The following is a 5,779-nucleotide window of genomic DNA, read 5'->3' on the forward strand; positions in this document are numbered from 1 at the left end:
ACCCGCTTGCGCCCAGCCGCTGGCCTGACGCCACCGCCTCCCGCTACTGGCCGACGCCGCTCTGATTCCGCCATGACTGGCAGGAAGCTCGCCCAGTCGAAGAGCAGGCAGCGCCAGGGGCCTGCGCCTGAGTGGTCCCTGGGGGGAGGCCTGCGAGCCTGCCGTGCTCTGATTGGTCCTCTGGCCAGCGGGCGCGCCCTCTCCGGGAGACCCGGCGGTGGTGGGCCGCTACGCTCTCATAACTGCGCCTCCGCTTGTGCGGTGAGGATGGATCCCGCCCACGTCAGGGTAGATCCCTGATCGCTTTACACAAGGGCTCACGACTTACTCGAGTGTCTGTCCCCAGGGCAGCGGGTCCTTGTCTCCTCAATGGAAGGCCTGAGCACCCTTTCCTGGAGGATGTGGCGGGAGGAGGGCTGAGGTGGCTGCGCCCCGCGACCGCGGCTGGCTCCGCCCGGAGCCGCAGGGCACCGCCCGGGTGTCCAGTCCTTCCCCACTCACTGACGCAGAAATCCGAACGAGAAGACCCCAAATCGGAGCACTTGAGTTCAGTGAATAATGACAGTGACTCCCCACCGTTACCGTTTTTCCACCGTGACATAGAGATGGAGATAGGCCCTTCCGCAAGATGCTCCTGGGCTGGGAGGCGGAGTCCAGCCCCAGAGGTTCGGTCAGCGCAGGGACTCTCCTGGGGATCAAGGTTCTTAGCCCCTTCAAGCCATTTTCTCTCTTTTTTTAAAGACAGGGTCTCGCTCTTGCCCAGGCTGAAGTGCAGTGGCGCCACCATAGCTCATTGCAAACCCTGGGCTCAAGCGATCCTCCCGCCCCAGCCTCCCGAGTACCTGGGACCACAGGCTCGCTCCACCACACTCAGCTGATTTTTTTACATTTTGGCCGGCCCAGTGGCTCACGCCTGTAATCCCGGCTCTTTGGTAGGCGATGCTGGCGGATCACCTCTGGTCAGGAGGCTGAGACCAGCCTGGCCAACATGGTGAAAGCTCATCTCTACTAAAAATACAAAATTAGCCAGGCGTGGTGACACATTTGTAATCCCAGCTAGTGGGGAGGCTGAGGCAGGAGAATCGCTTGAACCCAGGAGATGGAGATTGCAGTGGGTCGAGATCACGGCCACTGCACTCCAGCCTGAGCAGCAAGAGCAAAATTCCGTCTCAAAAAAAAATTTTTTCTTCTTCTAAGAAATGGGGTCTTGTCATGTTGCCCAGGCTGGTCTCAAACTCCTTGCCTCAAGCTATCCTCCCTCATCAGCTTCCCAAAGTGCTGGGATCACAGGCGTGCACCACAACCATGCTTCTCCTTTTCAAACCGTTTTCACACCCAGTTCCTCATCTCCTTCTCACTGTGTAGTGACAGAAAAGAAAACTGAGTCCTAGATTAGACAGCTGTAGGAGTGTCCTAGGTCTGTGTTTTCTCCAACTTCAGTTGCATCAAAATCCCTGGAGGGAGACCTTGTTTAAGCACAGATGAAAAGGAATGAAATCACGTCATTTGCCGCAACGTTGATGGACGTCATTATGTTAAGTGAAATAAGCCAGGCACAGAAAGACATAAATATTGCATGTTCTCATCTGTGGCAGCTAAAAAACAATCGATCTCATAAATTTAGAGAGTAGAAAGAAACCAGAGGCTGGGAATGGTTGGGTGAGAAATGAAGAGATTTAGTTTAATGAAGGACATACAGTTAGATAAAAAGGTTTACGTTCTATGGTTCAAAAGCAGAGTAGTGACTATAATTAACAACAATGGATTGTATATTTCAAAATAGCTGGAAGGCACTTTGCGAAGCCAGGGTGGGAGGATAACTTGAGCCCAGGAGTTTGAGACCAGCCTGGACAACATAGTTAGACCCTACCTCTACAAAAAGTAAAAAATATATATATATATATATAGCAGAGTGTGGTGGTTCACATCTGTGGTCCCAGCTACTCGGAGGCTAAAGCAAGGAGGATCGCTGGAGCCACAGAGGTCGAAGCTGCAGTGAGCTGTGATTGCACCACTGCATTCCAGAGCCTAGGTGACAGAGACCCTGTTTCAACAACAACAATAACAAAAATCTAGAAGAGAGGAGTTGAATTGTTTCCAAAACATGGGTAAATTCCCAAAGTGATGGATACCACTAATGCTCTGACTTGATCATTACACATCCTGTGCACGTAACAAAATATCACAGATACACTATAAATATGTAAAATACTATGTAATCTTAAAAAGTAAAAATAAAAAAAACAAACAGAGTCCCAGTCCCACCGCCAGAGAATCTGAGTTGACCAGTCTAGGATGAAGCCCTTGGTAATTTGCATTCCTAACAAATACCAGGATAATTATGATGCTGCCGGTCCATGAACCACACTTTGAGTAACACTGCCCTAAAGGAGACCCCATGAGGCCCTCTCTTGTCTTCCATTGTACTCTCGTCTTTCTCAAAAATACCTATAACAAAATTTCCTTTCAATCCTTATGCCAGTTGGGATGTTTCACCTGTACCAAGAAACTGCAACCAAAAGTAGTTTAAGCAGTCAGGGAATTTTATTTTAATTTTATTTTTTTATTTATTTCTGAGACAGAGTCTCGCTGTGTCACCCTGGCTGGAGTGCAGTGGCACGATCTCGGCTCACTGCAACCTTCACCTCCTGGGTTCACGCCATTCTCCTGCCTCAGCCTCCTGAGTAGCTGGGACAACAGGCGCCCACCACCACACTCGGCTAATTTCTTTTTGTATTTTACTAGAGACAGGGTTTCACCGTGTTAGCCAGGATGGTCTTGATCTCCTGACCTCATGATCCACCCGCCTTGGCCTCCCAAAGTGCTGGGATTACAGGCGTGAACCACTGAGTCCGGCCAAGGAATTTTATTATCTTACATAACAGGAAGTCTGAGCAGACCTAGGGTTGGTTTATTAAGTAACCCAACAAGGGGCCGGGCACGGTGGCTCACGCCTATAATCCCAGCACTATGGGAGGCCGAAGTGGTCGATCACATGAGGTCAGGAGTTCGGAACCAACCTGGCCAAGATGGTGAAACTCCATCTCTACTAAAAATACAAAAATTAGCTGGGTGTGGTGGCAGGCGCCTGTTATCTCAGCTACTAGGGAGGCTGAGGCATGAGAATCACTTGAACCTGGGAGGCGGAGGTTACAGTGAGCCAAGGTCATGCCACTGCACTCCAGCCTGCACAACAGGAGCAAAACTCTGTCTAAAACAAAACAAAACAAAACAAAAAACAATTACCAGGACTCAAATTTTTGATTTATTACTGCAGTCTGGGAAACATAGTGAGACCACATCTCTAGAGAAAGAGAAAAAAAGATAAATTAGCCATGTGTTGTGGGGAGTGGCTGTACTCCTAGTCATTCAGGAGGCTGAGGCAGTAGGATCTCTGAGCCCAGGAGATGAAGACTGCAGTGAATTATGATCAGTTATGCCACTGCACTTCAGCCTCAGTGACAGAGCAAAGTCCTACCTCTAAAAAAACCAAAAACAAAAAACAAGAAAAACGAAAGCTGGGCATAGTGGCAGTGGCCCACACCTGTAGTCCCAACTATATAGGAGGCTGAGGCAAGAGGATTACTTGAGCCCAGCCTGGACAACATAGCAAGACCCTGTCTTTAAAAAAATTTTTTTTTTTTTTTTGAGACAGAGTCTCACTCATTCTGTTGCCCAGGTTGGAGTGCAGTGGCGTGATCTCAGCTCACTGCAACCTCCACCTTCCGGGTTCAAGCTATTCTCCTGCCTCAGCCTCCTGAGTAGCTGGGATTACAGGTGCATCCCACAATGCCTGACTAATTTTTGTAATTTTAGTAGAGACAAGGTTTCACCATGTTGCCCAGGCTGGTCTCAAACTCCTGACCTCAGGTGATCCACCTGCCTCAGCCTCCCAGAGTGCTGGGATTACAGGAATGAGCCACCACACCTGGCTTACACAGCAACTTTTATTGAAGCAGCAGCATACAGCAGCAGCATACAGCAGCAGCATACAGCAGCAGCAGAGATACTGCTCCTTACAGAGCAGGGCTACCCCATAAGCAGTGTGCCCAGAGTAGCAGCTCAGAGGCAGTTCTGCATTCATATTTATACCAACTTTTAATTATATGCAAATGGAGGGGCAGTTTATATTATAAATTTCTAGGATGAGGGTGGTAACTTGCGTGTCGTTGGGTTGCTGCTGTGGAAAGGGGCAGTGTTGCCATGGCAATGGTAAACTGACAATGCACACTTGTGGGTGTATCTTATGGCAAGTTGCTTCCACCCCAGACCTGTTTTAGCTAGTCTACAATTTTTTGTGGTGTCTAAGTTCCACCTCCAGAGTCCAATCCTGCCTCCTATCTCACTCCTTTGTTTTTTTATGTTGTTGTTGGTTTTTATTTTTTGAGATGGGGTCTCACTCTGTTGCCCAGGCTGGAGTACAGTGGCGTGACCTTGGCTCACTGCAACTCCACCCCCTGAGTTCAAGAGATCCTCCATCCTCAGCCTCCCAAGTAGCTGGACCACCAATGTGTGCCACTATGCCTGGCTAAGTTTTTGTAGTTTTGGAAGAGATGGGGTTTCACTATGTTGTCCAGGCTGGTCTTGAACTCTTGACCTCCGGTGATCTGCCCTTCTCAGCCTCTCAAAGTTCTGGGATTACAGGCATGAGCCACCTCACCTAGCCCTATTTCACTTTACTCCTTTGAATTTCACAACCCTCTTCTGGCTCTCCTCTGATCTCCATCTCTTTTCCATCTTTTTTGCGGGTCCCATTCTCCCCTCTCATCAATTTTTTTTTTTTTTTGAGACAGGGTCTCACTCTGTCACCCAGGCTAGAGTGCAGTGGTATAGTCTCAGCTCACTGCAACCTCTGCCTGATGGGCTCAATGAATCCTACCACCTCAGCCCCCAGGTAGCTGGGAGTACAGTCACCTGCCTAGGCCTCCCAAAGTGCTGGGATTACAGGTATGAGCCACCTTGCCTGGCCAAAAAAACTTTAAGGATGCCAGAGCAAGGGAAGGCCAACCTTCTGACTCCACCCTCTCAACTGATATTTCTCCCTTCATTCCCCATGGATAAGGGACAAAGAATTGAAAGAATTGAGGGAACTAGCCGAGCGTGGTAGCTCACGCCTGTAATCCCAGCACTTTGGGAGGCCAAGGCAGGTGGATCACCTGAGGTCAGGAGTTTGAGACCACCCTGGCCAACATGGTGAAACCCCGTCTCCACTAAAATACAAAAGTTAGCCAGGCATGGTGGCAGGCACCTGTAATCCTAGCTACTCAGGAGGCTGGGGCATGAGAATCAGTTGAACCCAGGAGGCGGAGGTTGCAGTGAGCCAAGATCACACCACTGCACTCCAGGCTAGGTGACAGAGTGAGACTTTGTCAAAAAAAAAAAAAAAGGAATTGAGGGAAATAAAGACAGATGAAAATATTTGGTGGGAAGATGATGTTAGATTTGAACATAGTAAGTTTGAGGTATCCCTGGGGACATCCGTGGGAGCTGTTGGTTTTACATAGGATAAAAATTTGAAGTTCAAGAGAAAACTCTGGGTTGGAAATTTATATTTAGGAATCTTTACTATATACAGGTTGTAGTTGAAACCAAGAAAGCAGATGAAATCACTTTGAGAGAATATGCAGAATGGGAAAGGAAGCAAGTCAGTGACTAATTCTAGAATCCAACACTACAGAATCCATGAGGAGGGGCTAAGCGTGGTGCCTCACGCCTGTAATCCCAGCACTTTGGGAGGCAGAGGCGGGTGGATCACCTGAGGTCAGAAGTTAGAGACCAA

This window comes from Mandrillus leucophaeus, unplaced genomic scaffold (genome assembly GCF_000951045.1).
Source record: "Mandrillus leucophaeus isolate KB7577 unplaced genomic scaffold, Mleu.le_1.0 Scaffold42, whole genome shotgun sequence".
Taxonomy (NCBI): domain Eukaryota; kingdom Metazoa; phylum Chordata; class Mammalia; order Primates; family Cercopithecidae; genus Mandrillus; species Mandrillus leucophaeus.